General features: G+C 38.8%; 1 non-coding gene across 1 annotated transcript; it reads right to left on the bottom strand.

Moving 5' to 3' along the window:
* Positions 1–1,735: 1,735 nt before the first annotated feature.
* On the bottom strand, positions 1,736–1,839 carry LOC142875830 (small nucleolar RNA U13). The gene has a single exon (XR_012923110.1). It is a non-coding gene; the product is annotated as a small nucleolar RNA U13 (small nucleolar RNA).
* Between the last annotated feature and the right edge of the window lie 15,756 nt (positions 1,840–17,595).

Raw genomic sequence — 17,595 nt, 5'->3', positions numbered from 1 at the left:
CTAGTCAGAAACCAGGTCAGATGGGTAAGGACAACAGGGCAGAGGAGGGGAGGCCTGGTGGATACCCAAAAGAGGCTTGACTGTGGCACCGCGTGTGGGCTGAGGTCACGCTGTCCCCTGTCCAGGCGAGGAGTGGTTCAGGACGTGGGTGGAGCTGCTTCTGCAGAGGAATGTCTCTGGGACTCAACAAGGAGAGCCTGGGGCAGTGAGGTCAAGTCTGTCCTGTCTTTCCAGCTCCCACTTAGGGAAGATGGAGATATCCTAAGGACTGTCTCCCTTTTATTGTGGAAAATCTTCCCCTTTTCCTTCAGTGACCTGCATCACTGCACAGTAATGATAATGATAATAATAAAACTAGCTAAACTCTGTTGCATATTTTCCTTAGGCCAAGCACATGACATGCATAATTGCATACAATCAATCCTATAATTCCTATTTTGAAGATGGGAAAACTGAGGTTTATGGAGCTAAGTAAATGCCACCAAATTACACAGTTATTGGAAACTTAATGTGAACACCGACAATCTGAGTCAACACCTAACCACCATGCTACTCTCTCAGTATAAAAGTTCATTCCAAAGTATGGTTATTGCTGACCTGATGGTATCTCAGGCATAGCCTCAGGAGGAGCTCCTAGTCTTAGTGTGGGAGGCCCATGCTGTTCATTTGGGACCAGATCACACACTAGGCCATCTGTAGGTTGCTGTCATGTTTTGGGACTCTTTGGCATAGTCACTGACTCAGTGCATTGCCAGCCCAAGTCCTCATCTTCTGGGATTGTCTCACTTTCCCCCACTGAGAAGAAATGTAGCAACATGCAATGAAGAGAAGGTATGGAGGCATCAGCATTACTTGGATTCGAGAAGAGCACCTACAATAATAAATCACAAAAATTTGTATTACCTATAAATGCTTTCTTAGATAGGTTGAGGGTCTGGAAATAGCAGCACCCAAAGTGTAAAGATCTGGGGCTTTGGACAGAGAGATCTGAAATTAAATTAATTAAATTATTTCCCCACTGTTGATTAGCTGGGTGACCTTCAGTGAGTTACTTAAATTCTCTGTGCTTCAGTTTCTTCATCAACAGGGTCGTGCTGTATATGGCTGTGAGGACTAAAAGAAATAATGTTTATAAAGCCACCAGCCAAGTGATGAACATAGAGTATAAATTCTACCAATGCCCATTCTTTTCTTTCTCATTGTTAAAAAGGTGTGTGGGTGTAAAGGCAGCTCCCATCAGGCTAGAAGGCCTTGGCTGATGTCAGGTGCATTTCATTTTGTTTTAACAAACTTCTTGTTCCTAGGATGTCTCTCTCCACTAGACAGTGTTCCCTGTGGTCCCTAGGAGGGAGCTGAGTCCACATGCTGCTAGTGGGCATAAGTCAGCCCCCTTTTAAGGGGACCAGTGGCATCATTCAGCACTGAGGACCGGGACAGCACCCACTCCATGGGTTACTTTATTCCAATTCGGAGTACAGCTTCTGGCCATGGTGCTGAAGGACACCGTTCTTGATTCCCTGCCTACTGTCCCTTCTCTCCACTTCCTTCAGTCCCATGGTGGCTCATTGTCTTGTGGGCAGCCTGGGCCTGGCCCCTGGTCAGTCCCCATAGGTAGATAAGCTTCACAGCTCTTCACTGGAGGCATTTGCCCAACTCAGGAATATGCTGAATCAGGTTGGAAATTAGGATACAGGCCATTTCCAACACCTTCCTTTTTTTTTTTTTTTAAAGTTCACATCAGATGGGTAATGTGCTGACATCGTAACAAAGATTGAGGGAGGCACATCTCACATATGTGCATGAAAACCCAATCATCATGCTTTCCAACACTTTCTGGTTTAGTCTTCATCCTAATGAACAGCTCTCTGCCCAGAAATGAAATAAGAATAACAATGCTGCTAACTAGCATTTGCTGAGCCCTGACTACTTTGCCTGTGTTATTAAATTAGGTAATGACATATTATAAGCAACCTGGGCCTGATACACAGTAAGCACTCAACAGCTTTGCTTTTGCTATTGTTATTTTCATTTAAGCCTCTAAAAACTCTGATGAGCAGATATTGCCATCTTCATTTTCCAGATAAAGAAATCTGACACTTACAATCAATAAATAGTACATATTGAGCCACTCAGTCAGAAAAAAGCAGAGTCAAAATTAGACCCCAGGTCATTTGGTCCTAAAGCTATTTTCAAAACATTACTCTACATCTTAAGATGCCCCTGGCTGCATGGACAGAGGTCAGCATGACTACTTGATCCAATCCATTTCTTCTGGGTTCAATCCAGTGGTGCTTGGGAGTTGGCTCATATGAGCTTGCAAGAGCCGACTGTCTGCATCTCTTCTCAACTCCATGTTCAGTAACAGCACATGGGTAGTGTGAGATTAGCCATGGTGTGAAAATTTGCACATAACTAGTAAACGCTACAAATCAGGGCTTTCCAAATTTTTCTAGAGATGTGGCTTACCAGTACCCCACTGGCCCACTGTGTTAGGATAAGATATGGGCAATGTCAAGTACCATCCTTTATGCCTGTGGGGTTTTTTTTGCTACATACATTCTGTGAAAAAGAAATAGGAATGAACACACCTGGTGTATTAATTATCATATCTAATTACCCTGGGCTGGTCCAAAGGTAGAGAGTTATCTCAATTGATGGTTCACCTTCAGGTACAGATCTAGCTCCTTTTTTTTTTTTTTTTTTTTTTGGTGACAGAATCTCACTCTGTTGCCTGGGCTAGAGTGCCATGGCATCAGCTTAGCTCACAGCAACCTCAAACTCCTGGGCTCAAGCGATCCTCCTGCCTCAGCCTCCTGAGTAGCTGGGACTACAGGCATGTGCCACCGTGCCCGGCTAAATTTTTCTAGATATTTTTAGTTGTCCAGCTAATTTCTTTTTTTTTTTTTTTTTTTTTTTGAGACAGAGTCTCACTTTGTTGCCTAGGCTAGAGTGAGTGCCGTGGCGTCAGCCTAGCTCACAGCAACCTCAGACTCCTGGGCTCAAGCGATCCTTCTGTCTCAGCCTCCCAAGTAGCTGGGACTACAGGCATGCGCCACCATGCCCGGCTAATTTTTTCTATATATATTAGTTGGCCAATTAGTTTCTTTCTATTTATAGTAGAGACGGGGTCTCGCTCTTGCTCAGGCTGGTTTTGAACTCCCGACCTCGAGCAATCCGCCCGCCTCGGCCTCCCAGAGAGCTAGGATTACAGGCGTGAGCCACCGCGCCCGGCCTGTCCAGCTAATTTCTTTCTATTTTTAGTAGAGACGGTGTCTCGCTTTTGCTCAGGCTGGTCTCAAACTCCTGAGCTCAAACGATCCGCCTGCCTCGGCCTCCCTGAGTGCTAGGATTACAGGCATGAGCCACCATGCCCAGCCTGCAATGTCTTTTGTGACCTTGCTTCATAAGTCAAATTCTGCTATTTCCACAAGGGCATGAATAGCAGGAGGTGGGGATCGTGGGAGGGATCGTAAAAGCTGGCTACCAGAGTTACACAGAGAAATTGTCATTTGTTCATCCTTCAGGGCTGGTAGCAAATCGTTTTCTCCTAAATCCCTTGGCCACCTGCCTGATATCTGTGGCGAACAGTGTTTCCTAAGCAACAAAGACGGATGGCTGCTGGGTAAGCAAACAAACGGTAGTGTCTGCCCCAACATTACTCACTCCCCAGACAAGAAACTCCTCTTGTGTTCAGCATACAATTAGCCTCTACATGTTTTCTCCCAGTTTATTAAGCAGAATAAATTGCTCTTGTATCTTTTATGCTTGGTTTGCACAAGCCAACTTTGTGTCTCTCCGAATAGACAGCCTTTTCACGGGGTGGGGCTGAAACCAAGAATCGATCTCTTGGGCAGTGAGTGAGGGGAGAAAAACAAGGCTGATGTGGAAAACAGAGTTACTTCCTTTGGCTCGGAGGAGACAAGGGTAGATAATGCCTCTATGCCACTTGGCCTGATCGCAGGTGCATAACTCTGAAGCTGCTACTTGCTGGGTTAATATCCAGGTTGAAGGAGAGTGTTGTGCGACTGCTCCCAAGGCAGTTGGTTTTGGAAGCACATGAAACATTTTCATAGCAGGGCACAAAGAAGGAAAGAGAGGGGAAAGCAGTTTTTGTAACAACGTGTTTATGATTATTAACATTCAACTCCTTTACAATATAAATGGCACAACAAATGAGTTCAAGGAAGGAAGATCTTGTTGCCTTGACATAACAGACTGTGGTTTTCATTCAAAACCTTAAGATGAACAGGGCAAAACAATAAGTAGTTAACACATCTTCACTTTGTGAAAAGGTTGAATAAAGCAGACACCAGAAACTCCTCTTTTCATTCTCTCCTAATTGAAGGCTTAAATCCAAGGGCTCTAAAATAGGAAATGTATTTTCCTCCTAACTGAGATAGGTGGATCTGGACTGAATGCTTTGAATGTAGCTTTCCTTACTAATTAGACCAACTGTGCTGACCACCTGCATTATGTGTTCTGTGTAGAAACTCACAACAAGCCCGAGGCATGCCAGACTCAACTGAGCCGCTTGTGAGGGGCTCACTAGACTGGCAGATTAAAGAACTACTTAGACAGTGTATCTGGACTTCGGCAAGGCACACGCTGAAAACCTTAATTACCATGAGGACAAAAGTAAAGGATGGAGGCTGGATGGCAATAGTGTACAGAGTCAGAGCTGGGTGTTTTGGAGGGGTGTAGCAATGTAATAGAGTGTAGTTTTACATTTTACATTTATATCCATGGTCTATTTTGAGTTAAATTTTTTATAAGGTATAAGACTTGGCCGGGTGCGGTGGCTCATGGCTGTAACCCTAGCACCCTGGGAGGCTGAGGTGGATGGATTGTTTGAGCACAGGAGTTCGAGACCAGCCTGAGCAAGAGCGAGACCCCGTCTCTACTAAATATAGAAAAAATTAATTGGCCAACTAAAAATAGGAAAAAAATAAAGAAACTATATATATATATATATGTATATATATATATATAATGAGACTTAAGTCAAAGTTCATTTTTCTTTGATTTATTCATTTGTTTATTTATTTGTGCCTATGTGTGTACAATTATGTCATTTGCCGAAAAGGTTATCCTTCCTCCATTGAATTGCTTCTGTATCTTTGTCAAAAATTACTTGGGTATTTTGTTATAGGTTTACTTCTGGGTTCTCTGCATTGTTCCACTGATCTATGTGACTGTCCGGCCAATACTACACAGTCTTGATTGCTATAGCTCTATAAGTCTTGAAATCAGGTAGAGAGATTCCTTCTTCTTAATTTTTCTTGTTCAAAAATTTTAAGGTATTCTAGCAACTTTGCCTTTCTGTATATATTTTAGAATAATCTATAGCTACAAAAGTTTTGCTAGGATTTAATAGTAATTGCTTTATACCTGTATATCAATTTGGGGAGAACGGACATCTACTGTGTTGGGTGTTCCAATTCATGAACATAATTTGTCTTTCTGTTTACTTATACCTTTGATTTATTTTATCAGCATTGCATAGTTTTCAGCATACAAGTCCTGTAGCTCTTATTTTAGATTTGTACCTAGGTATTTAATTTTCTTTGAACAATTGTAAATGGTATTGTATTTTTTTTTATTTTTTGAGACAGAGTCTCATTTTGTTGCCCAGGCTAGAGTGAGTGCCATGGCGGCAGCCTAGCTCACAGCAACCTCAAACTCCTGGGCTCAAGCGATCCTTCTGCCTCAGCCTCCCGAGTAGCTGGGACTACAGGCATGCGCCACCATGCCCGGCTAGTTTTTTCTATATATATAGTTGGCCAATTAATTTCTTTCTATTTATAGTAGAGTCTTGCTCTCGCTCAGGCTGGTTTCAAACTCCTGACCTTGAGCAATCCGCCGGCCTCGGCCTCCCAGTGAGCTGGGATTACAGGTGTGAGCCACCGTGCCCGGCCTGTATTTTTAATTCTGGTTTCTATATGTTAGTTGCTAGTATACAGAAAAACAATTACTTTTTATATGTTTATCTTATATCTTGCATTGATGAATTAGTCCTAGGAGCTAGATTTGTATGCAAGATTATTGGGATTTTCTATGTAGACGATCATTTCATCTTCAAATAAAGGGAGTTTTATTTATTCTTTTCAAATCTGTATGCATTTTATTTCTGTTCTTTGCCTTAGTTACACTGGCTAGAACTTCCAGCACATATTGAATAAGATTGGCAAGACATGACATTCTGCTTTGCTCCTGATCTCAGGGGAAAGCATTCGGTTTTTTACCATTAAATACAATGTTAACTTTAAGTTTTTGTAGATGCTCTTTATCAAGTTAAGGAAGTTTCCTTCTATTTGTATATTTCTGAGAGCTTTTATTATGAATGGGTGCTGAATTTTGCCAAATGCTATTTTTACATCTATTAATATGATCATGTGATTTTGATAATATGTCAGTATGGTGCATTACACTAATTGATTTTCCCATATTGAATCAGCCTTGTATCCCTGGGAATAATTCCTACTTGATAATGGTATATAATTCTTTTTCTTCTTATATATTATTGATTTATTTTCTTTTTCTTTTTTTGAAACAGAGTCTTGCTCTGTCACCTGGGCTAGAGTGCTGTGGCATCAGCCTAGCTCACAGTGACCTCAAACTCCTGGGCTCAAGAGATCCTCCTTCCTCAGCCTTCCTAGTAGCTGGGACTATAAGCATGCACCAGCATGTCCAGCTAATTTTTCTATTTTTAGTAGAGATAGATCATGCTCTTCCTCATGCTGGATATATTGTTGATTTCTATTTGATAATATTCTGTGAAGGGTTTTTGTATTTTCATTCATGAAGCATATTAGTCTGTAGTTTTATTTTCTTGTCATATTTGGTTTGGTATCAGGGCAATACTAACTTCATAAAATGAATTAAGAAGTATTTCCTTCTCTTCTATTTTCTAGAAGAGATAGTGCAGAATGTGTGTTAATTCTTCTTTAAACATTTGATAGAATTCTCTAGTGAAACCGTCTGAGGTCTGGAGATATCTTTTTCAGGAGTTCTGAAAATATAAGTTCAATTTCCTTAATAGTTGTTGGACTATTTAAATCATCTATTTCATATTGGGTGAGTCATGGTAGTTGGTACTTTTTGAGGAATTCATCCATTTCATCTAAGCTGTGAAATTTATGTGTGTAGGGTTGTTTGTAGTTTATCTATGTTATTCTTTTCTTGTTTGAAGGATCTGTAAAGATATCTCAGTTTCATTCTGATATTGGTCATTTGTGTCTTCTCTCTTTTTTCTTTGTCCTTTTTTTTTCTTTTACTATTATTATTTTTTTAAGCAGGAATGGAACATGAATCTTTGTCCTTTTTACAAGAGTTTTGTCAATTTTATTTACCTTTTCAAAAAAATAACTGTTTTATTGATTTTCTGTATATTTTGTTTTCAATTTCATTGATTTTTGCTTTTATCTTTATTTTCCTTTTCTTCTGCTTGCTTTGAGTTTATTTTGCTCTTGTTTTGTAGAGCCTTGAGATGTGAGAGCTTAGATAATTGAGTTTTGATCTTTCCCATTTTCTTTTTCTTTCTTTTTTAATGGTGGGGTCGTGCATGCTCACACACACCTACGCTGTGGCCCATGCTCCCTCCTCTTTTCTAATGAATAGCTTTCGTGCTATCAATTTCTCTCTCAGTGGTGCTTTAGCTGTGTCTCATACATTTTCATTCATTTTTATTTTAATTCAGTTAGATGCATTTTGAAAGTTTCTCTTTCACTCATGAATCATTTAGAAGTATTTTGTTTGGTTTCCAAGTATTCGGAGGTTTTCCTGTTATCTTTTAGCTATTGATTTCTAGTTTGATTCCATTGTGATTAGAGAACATACTGTATACCATTTTAGTTATTTTAAACTTATCAGGCTTGTTTTATGGCTCAAGGTATGATCTATCTCGGTATATGTTCTGTTGGCACTCAGAAAGAATACGTATTCTGCTGTTGGTGGATGGGAGGTTAAGATAGGTTGATTAGATATGGTTGGTTGCTGGTATTGCTGAGTTCTTCCATGTCCTGGATGATTTTTTGTCTAGTTGTTCTCACAATTACAGAGAAGAAGGTGTTGAAGTTTCCAACTATAGTTGTGTATTTGTTTAGTTCTCTTTTCAATTCTATCAGTTTTTGCTTCACATATTTTATAGCTCCTGTGCTTGGTGCATACACATTGAGGATTACTGTGTCCTCCTGAAGGATTTATGCTTCATCATTGTATAAGGTTCTTCTGTTTCTGGCAGCTTTTCTTGCTGTGAAGTCTCATTTTTCTGACATTAATATAGCTACTTCTGATCTCCTGTGTTTAATGTTTGCTCTGTCCCCTCTGTGTGGAGTACAACCACTGCGCATTTTATTTTGGTTATTGTACTTTTCAGTTCTAAAATTTCCATTTGTTTTTTCTTTCTATCATTTATTTTTTTTGACAAGTTTTTCTAACTCTTTTAATTTGTTTCGACCATGTTCGAAATTGCTCGTTAAAATATTTTTTATCATGGCTGCTTTAAAGTCTTTTTCAGATCATTCTAAACTCTTTCTCGTCCTGGGTGTTGGCATCTATTAATTGTCTTTTTTATTCAGTTTGAGATCTTCCTGGTTCTTCGTATGATGAGTTATTTTTCAACTGAAACCTGGACATTTTCATATAATATGAGTCGGTGGATCTTATTTAAATCTTCAGTTTTAGCTGGCAGTCCCTGGCACTGCTCTGGCAAGGGAAGGGGGTCACTTCCTTGTTACTTCCTGGTGCAGGTAGAAGTCCAGGTTCTCTACCTGGCCCCTGTTGACATCTGAGACACAGGAGGGCCTGTCATTACTGCCAGGGAGAAAGGGAAGTCCAATTTCTGCATGTGGTACCCATTGACAATCTGGGACAGGCTCGATTACTGGTTGTGAGGATGAAAGTCTCAGGTCCCTGCTTGAACTTGCCTGACACCATCTCAGCCAGGGTTTTGGGGTCCCTTGTTACAGCCTGGCAAGAGTAGAGGTCTAGTCTCCTCATTCAGTCCTTGCTGCGTGGTGGGTGTTGGGGCAACAGTCTTTCCCGTGGCGTTTGGCTGGAGTCGGGGAGATTTATTGTCTAAAATAACTTGCTTGCTAGCCTTGCTAGGCTGCTCCTTTCCTGTACATTTGGCTAAAGACATCAGGCTTTTATGGGGCTACATTTCTTTTTTTGTCTCAATGGCTTTTTCAGTTTCCCATGTGGAATATATGAGGCAAAAAGAAAACCCAGGGAGCTCACCACTGTGCCATTCCTCTGTCCTGAGGTCTCCAGGAAGTCTTCCTTCTCTCTACTTTTTAGTTTGCTATGTTTGTTTTAAATATAAAATGACTGGGGATTTTAGTTGCACTTAGCAGGAAGAATAGGGAAAAGCACATCCATTCCTTTCTCCTGGAAGCAGTTCTCTAGAGATGGTTTTAATTTGCATTTCCCTGATGCCTAATGATGTTGAATATCTTTTCATGTGCTTATGTTCCATCTGTATCCTCTTCAGTAAAATTCAATTATTATTTGAAATCTTTATTCTTCTCAACCTCCTGACCCATATTACTTCCTCCCTTGCTAACAGCAGATTTTCTTCTTCTCAAAAAAATTGAAATCATCAAATGGGAATTTCCTCAAATTTCTGCCACAAAATTCCTCAAATTTCTGCCTCAAAATTCCACCAACAAATTCAAACCTGTCTTCTCCTTCTCCATCCCTTCTCTCCTCCAGCATGGGGTCAGGTCTTAATCCCTCCTCTCTCAGGACCCTATACCATTAAGTATTGCTTTTCTTTATTTTTTTATTTTTTATCATTTTTTTTATTTCGGCATATTATGGGGGTACAGATTTTAAAGTTTCAATAAATGCCCATTTCTCCCCCTAAGTATTGCTTTTCTTCTTCGTATATTCAGTTGCTCCTTCTCAGAGATCTTTCCCATTAACAGTGAAACTTACTCAAGGTTCACTTTGTTAGACAAAAGCACACAGGCTGGGTGCGGTGGCTCATGCCTGTAATCCTAGCACTCTGGGAGGCCGAGGTGGATTGTTTGAGCTCATGAGTTCAAGACCAGCCTGAGCAAGAGCGAGACGCCATCTATACCAAAAATAGAAAAAAATTAGCCGGGCATGGTGGCGCATGCCTATAGTCCCAGCTCCTCAGGAGGCTGAGACAGAAGGATTGCTCGAGCCCAGGAGTTTGAGGTTGCTGTGAGCCAGGCTGATGCCACGGCACTCAGCATTCTAGCTGGGGCAACAGAGTGAGGCTCTGTCTCAAAAAACAAACAAACAAACAAACAAACAAACAAACAAACAAACAAACAACACACAGAAATCCCCCCTCCCTTATATTACCTTATTTCTTTCCAATCTCACAGTCAAAATTCCTAAAACAATCACTTTTACTTCCAGTCTGGCTTCTACTCTCTTTCCTTCACTGAAGTAGCCCTTGTTCAGGTCAGCAGTGGCCGTCCAGCCACCAAGTCCAGGGGGAACTTTCCCATTCTTACCTCACTCCACCATCCTTTCCTTCTTGAAATCCCCTCTTCTCTGTACTTCTGAACACCCCCACCCCAGGTTTTCTTCCCACTGCTCTGGGTGACTCCTTCTTTGTCTCCTTTGCTGACTCTTCCTCCCAGTCTGGTCATTGAGTATGTTGGAGTTCCTCAAGGCTCAGCCCAGACTCCCTTCTCTCCTCATCTATAACTTCTCCCTGGGGAATCTCATTAACCAAAGCTTCAGCTGTCAACTCTACAGCCAAGACTTGCATATCCACATCCCTCTCCAGGCTTCTCTGAGCTCCAAACTCTTATTCGAGTACCTTCTCTAAATCTCCACTAGGCTGTCACAAAGACACATTGACCACAGCCATCTCAGACCCCTGTCTTCCCCCATAAACCCAGTCACCTCCAAGTGCTCTTTTCTTCATTCCCACCGCCACCACTGCAGCCCGAGCGACCACCACCTTTCCCCCAGATGTTACTGATCTCCCCGCATCCACTCTACTTAACTAAGACTGTTCTTCGTGCCAGAATGCCAGAACGTTAGTTGGATTATTTCTCTGCTTAAACCCCTTTGATGCTTTCTGATTGTGCTTAGCATCAAGCCCCAAATCCTCAACCTGGCCTCTGAGGGTTTATGTGGTCTGGCCCCTGCCTCCTGTCTAGTCTCAGCTCATACCATTCCCTCCCTTTCATTTATTATGGAAGCCCCAGTGGCCTTCAATCTGTGCTTTTACCCTTATCTCGAAAGCATCCCAGCTAAACAGGTACTGCGACCCTAGCGGTACCAAGGTCCATCAAGCCAGAGGGGGCCACTTCCCGTTCTCAAGATGAGTGCTCGAAACTCCAGGACCTTGAATTAGGACCCTGCTCCTCCCAGCACTGCCTGTTGGCAAATCTGTCCCTCTGTCCCTTTTCCATGGTGTCCCTTGAATGCTTCTACCACTGCTTACCTCTGTCTGCTACTTAGAGCAATACACAATCTAATGGACCCTGGCATTGGGCCATGGCTTCCTTATCAGCAGCTTCTACAGCACAATCATGCTGAAGCACAGTGCTTGGTAAAACATGATACAAGTCACAGGATACTGCCCCTTACACCCGACATTCAGCCCCGAGCACCCGCCTGCCCTGCAGCCCCATGGGCAGCCTCTCTCCCACGCAGCTCCAACCTTGAACACAGGGAAGATGTGGGCATTTTCATGCAAGATTTCCACTAGAAATTGAAATTCCACAACTAGGAAAAAATGTATTTAGGTGTAGGAGAAGCTTCTAGTGAGAGATGGGTAGACAGATGGGCCTTGGAAGATTTTGTGAATATTATATAAAACCTGCACAGGGGAGAGGAAGGCACTAGAAAGGAGTATCAGGGTGTGAGGTGGGACCTTCCTGTTTGGCTGATACATTACTTTGGAAGATGATCGCAAGCTCACTTTGTTTCAGAGCCTTGAGGACTAGGAAGAGGAACTAGTATCAGCTCCTCAGAGAAACCTTTCTGAATCTCCCCGTTACTTTAAAATTTTACATCCCTGAGTTCCTAGTGCACTTTGAATTAATTATTAATAATTTTATTGAGATATTTCAATACATGCAGAATTCACCCTTTTAAAATGTACCAGCCAGTGTTTTTTAGTATATTCACAAAGTTGTGCAATCATTACCACCACTTAATTTCAGAACATTTTTAATATCCCAAAAAGAAGCCTGATACCCACTAGCAGTCACCTCCCAGTGCCCTCTTCCCCTCAGCCCCTACTCTACTTTCTGTCTCTCTGGATTTTCCTATTCTAAACATTTCATATACATGGAATCACACATGTAATCTTTTCTGTCTGGCTTCTTAGCATAATGTTTCAAGATTTGTCCATTTGGTAGCATATGTCAGCACTTCATTCCTTTTTATGGCTGAATAATATTTCATTGTATGAATAAGCTATGTTTTGTTTATCCATTCATTCATCAGTTGATTGGCGTTTGGGTTGTTACATTTTTTCCTATTACAAATAATGTTGCTATGAACATTGATGTGCAAGATTTTGTGTAGAAATATGTTTTCAATTCTCTTGAGAATATACCTAGGAGTGTAATTTCTGGGCACATGATAACTAAATTTTTAATCTTTGGAAGAACTTCCAAATTGCTTTCCAAAGTGCTATACCATTTAACATTCCCGCTAGCAATGTATGACGGTTCCAATATCTCCACATCCTTGCCAGTGTTGTTATTATTGATCTTTTTTGTTGATTTATTGATCCTTTATTATTATTGATCTTTTTGATTCCAGCCATCCTAGTGGCTTTGATTTGCATTTTGCTAATAACTAATGATGTTGAACATTTTTCATGGGCTTTTTGGCTACTTGTATAACCTCTCTGAAGAAATGTCTACACAAATTCTTTGACTATTTTTAAAAATTGGATTATTTGTTCTTTTACTGTTGAATTACAAGAGTTTTAAAATATATTCTGGATACTCATGATTTATGAGATATATGATTTGCAAATGTTTCTCCCAGTCTCTGAGTTGTCTTTTCACTTTATTATGTGTTCTTTGAAGCAGAAATGTTTTCAGTTTTGAAAAAGTTCAATTTAACCATTTTTGTTGTTATTGCTTTAGCTTTTGTTGTTCTAAGAAACCACTGCCTAATCCAAGGACATAGAGATTTATGCCTATGGTTTCTTGTTGAGAGAGTTTTATAGATTTAGTTCTTCATTTAGGTCTACAACCAATTTCAACTTATTTTTTGTATATAAAGTAGAGGCCCAGCTTTATTCTTTTGCACATGGGTATCCAGCTGTCCCAACACCATCTGTTGAAGAGACTGTTCTTCCCTTGTTCAATTGTCTTGGCATCCTTGCAGAAAATCATTTGGTCACAATTGTAGGAGCTTATTTCTATACTCTTAATTCCATTTGTTGATTTATATGCATATCTTTATGCCAGTAGCACACTGTTCCAGTTATCATAGGTCTGCATGAGAAGTTTGAGTCACTCGACTTTGTTCTTTTTCAAGATCATTTTGGTTATTCTGTATCCTTTGCATTTCCATATACATTATAGAATCAAATTGTCAGTTTCTGCAAAAAATCCAGCTGGGATTTTGACAGGAATTACATTGAATCTATAGATCAATTTGGGGCCAGTTTAACAATATTAAGTTTTTCAATCAAGGATCAGGAGTTGTCTTTTTCTTTATTTAGGTCTTTAATTTCTTTCAACAATGTTTTATAGTTTTTAGTTTTCCGTGTACAAATCTTGCACTTATTTTGATAAATTATTTCTAACTTAAAAATTTTTTTGATGATATTATAAATAAAATTGTTTTCTTAATTTCATTTCCAGACTACTCATTGTTATTGTTCAGAAACACAATTGTTATTGATAGTTTGACTTTTATGCTACAATCTTCCTGTTCGCTTAATACCTCTAATAGTTCTTTGTGGACTCCTTAAAATTTTTTTATATATAAGATTATGTCATTTACAAATAGAGAATTTTACTTTTCCCTTTCTAATCTTTTTCCTGCCTAATTTCCCTCCTGTGCAATGTTTAGAAAAGTGGCAAGAGTGCACATCCTTGTCTTGTTCTCGATCATAGATGGAAAACTTCCAGCTTTTTACCATTAAATATGATGTTAGCTGTGGGTTTCTCACAGATTCCCTTTATCAGTTTGAGGAAGTTCCTGTGTATTCCTAGTTCCTTGAGTGCTTTTGTCATGATAGGATGTTGGCTTTTGTTAAATGCTTTTTAAATGTATATTAAGATTATAATGTGGGTTTTGTCTTATATTCTATAAAGATGGTATGTTACATTGATTTTCATGTGTTGAACCAAACTTGCATTCCTGGGATAAATCCAATTTAGTCGTGGTGTATAATTCATTACATATGTGAGTAGACTCAGTTTGCTAGTATTTTGTTGAGATTTTTGCATCTATGTCATAAAAATATTGGTCTGTAGTTTTGTTTTCTTGTGATGTCTTTGTTTGGTTTTGCTTATTGTTTGAGGGTAATTCTGGCCTTATAGAATGAGTTGAAAAGTGCTCCCTCTTATTTTGGGGGGAGAGTTTGTAAAGGAGTGGTGTTAATTATCCTTTAAATGTTTGATAGAATTAGTCAGTGAAACTATCTGGGCCTGGGCTTTTTATGGTGGGTTTCGATTATCAATTTAATTTATTATAGTATATTCAGATTTTCCATTTTTTATTAAATTACTTTCAGTAGTTTGTGTCTTTCTTAGAATTTGTCCAGTTTATCTAAATTATCTAATTTGTTGACACCTAATTATTAATAATATTTCCTTATCACCCTTTTATTCCTGTAAGGTCAATAGTAATGTTCCTGTCTTTCATTCTTGGTTTTAGTCATTTGAATCTTCTCTTTTTTTCCTTGACCAATTCAAGTAAAGTCATTCCAATTTGATGATATTTTTAAAGGAACAATTTTTGGTTTCCTTGATTCTCTCTACTGCTTTTAATTCTCAATTTGGTGTATTTCCTCCATAATCATCATTACTTTCTTCTCTCTTCTTGCTTTGAGTTTATTTTTGCTCCTCTTTTTTTAGTTTCTTAAGGTAGAAGGTTAGGTAATTAATATGAGATCTTTCTTTTTTCATATAGGTGTTTGTAGATATAAATTCTCTCTGAACATTGCTTTTACCACATTCCATGAATTTTATAATTTTTTGTTTTCATTTTCATTTATCTCAAAGTATTTTTTTATTCTTTTATTTATTTATTTATTTACTTTTTAGCTCTCAAGTCTGAGGGATTCTGTGATACTGTGATATCAAAGTTTTTTTTTTTTTTTTTTGAGACAAGGTCTTAGTATGGTATTCCGGTTGGACTCATACTCCTGAGCTCAAGCACTCCTACCACCTTAGCTTCCAAAGTAGCTTGGATTACAAGTGTGCACTACCAGGCCTGGCTCTTCAAAGTATTTTTAAATATATCATTGTAATTTCTTGTTTGACCCATTGTTTATTTAAGAATATGTTGTTTATTTTCCACATATTTGTGAATTTCCCAAATTTATTCATGCCGTCAATTTTTCATTTCATTTTGTTGTGATCAGAGAACGCACTGTATAATTTCATCCTTTTAAATTTATTGAGACTTGTTTTATGGCCTAACATAAAGTCTATCATAGAGAATGGTCCATGTGCACTAGGGAAGAATGTCTATTTTACTGTTCTTAGGTGGACTATTCTATAGATGCCTATTAGGTTTAGTTAGTTTGTGGTGTTGTTCAAATCATCGATTTCCCTAATCTTCTCTCTAGTTATTTTATCTGTTCTCAAAAGCAGAGTCTTGAAGTCTCTAACTATTATTGTTGAATTGTCTATTTCTCTCTCCAATTATGCTAGTTTTTACTTTCTCTATTTGGTAACTTTGTTGTTAGATATATATATTTATAATTGTTATATCTTCTTGATGGATTAACACTTTTATCATTATAAGTGTTTTCATTGTGTCTAGAAAAGATTTTTGCCATAAAATCTATTTTCTCTGTTATTAGTACATTCATGCCAGTTCTCTTTGATTACTGTTTTTTATGGTATACCTTTTTCCATCATTTTACCTTCAATCCTCATTGTAAAGTGTGTCTGTTGTGATATTAAATAGTTGTCATGTTTTTTTAATCCATTCTACAATCCCTACCTTTTGATTGGATTACTTAATTCATTTATATTTAATGTAGGATTTACAATTTATTATCCTACTAATCCTACTAATACTATAGGATTTACAACTTCCATTTTGTTATTTGTTTTCTATATGTGCTGCATCTTTTTTGTTCCTTTTTTCCTTTCTTGTTGCCTTCTTTTGTGCTAAGTATGTATTTTCTGGTGTGTCATTCTCATTCCCTTGTCATTTCTTTTGCTATGTATTTTTAAGTTATTTTCTAAATAGTTGCCAAGGGGTCACAATTAACATCTAATTTATAATGAGTACTTCAGATTAATGTCAACTTAATTTTATAGTTTGTAAAATTTTTGCTTCTACATAGCTCCCTCCTCTACCTCCTCCATTGTGCTATTATTGTTTTAAAAATAGCATATCTTGGATATCCATCAACACAGATTTACTATTATTTCTCTATGCAATTGCCTTTTAAATCACATAGAATAAAAAGTTACAAACACAACACACATTTACATTGTTTTTTATATTTGTTTATGTAGTTGCATTTATTGGTTGCTATGGACTGATTGCAATACTCCTGCATCCAAATTCATATGTTGAAGCTCTAACTCTCAGTGTGACAGTATTTGGAGATAAGACCTTTAGGAGGTAATTAAGGTTAAATGAGGTCATAAATGTGAAGTCCTAATCTGATAGTATTGTTGGCCTTATAAGAAGAGAGAGGAAGGGAGGGAGGGAGGGAAGGAGGGAGGGAGGGAAGGAGAGAGAGAGAGAAAGAGAGAGAGAGGCCATTCTTTCTTTCTGCCATGTGAGGACATAGCAAGAAGGTAGTAGCCATCTGCAAACCAGGAAGAGAGTCCTCACCAGAAACCAAACCTGACCATGCTGACACCCCAATCTTGAAATTCCAGCCTCCAGAACCATGAGAAAATAAATTTCAATTGCTTAAGCACCTAGTTTGTGGGATTCTACTGGCAGTCCAAGCCAAGTAAGATATCTGTGCTCCTTTTGTGTTTCTGTGGATTCTGGTCACTGTGTCATGTCCTTTTATTTCTGCCTGAAGAACTCCTTTAACATTTCTTGTAGGGAAGTTGTAGGGAAGGTCAGCTGGCAATGAATTCTGGTTTTTTGTTTGTTTTTTCTTTCTAATTTTGTAATGTCTTAATTTCTCCTTTATTTTTTTTTTATTTTTTTTTTTTTGAGACAGAGTCTCGCTTTGTTGCCCAGGCTAGAGTGAGTGCCGTGGCGTCAGCCTAGCTCACAGCAACCTCAATCTCCTGGGCTCAAGCGATCCTCCTGCCTCAGCCTCCCGAGTAGCTGGGACTACAGGCACAAGCCACCATGCCCGGCTGATTTACATATATATATATATATATATATATATATATATATATTAGTTGGCCAATTTGTTTTTTTCTATTTTTATGGTAGAGACGGGGTCTCTCTCAGGCTGGTTTTGAACTCCTGACCTTG

Source organism: Microcebus murinus, chromosome 14 (genome assembly GCF_040939455.1).
Source record: "Microcebus murinus isolate Inina chromosome 14, M.murinus_Inina_mat1.0, whole genome shotgun sequence".
Lineage (NCBI taxonomy): Eukaryota > Metazoa > Chordata > Mammalia > Primates > Cheirogaleidae > Microcebus > Microcebus murinus.
Note: the sequence above shows the minus strand (reverse complement) of the source record. Positions and strands in the feature narration are given on the sequence as shown.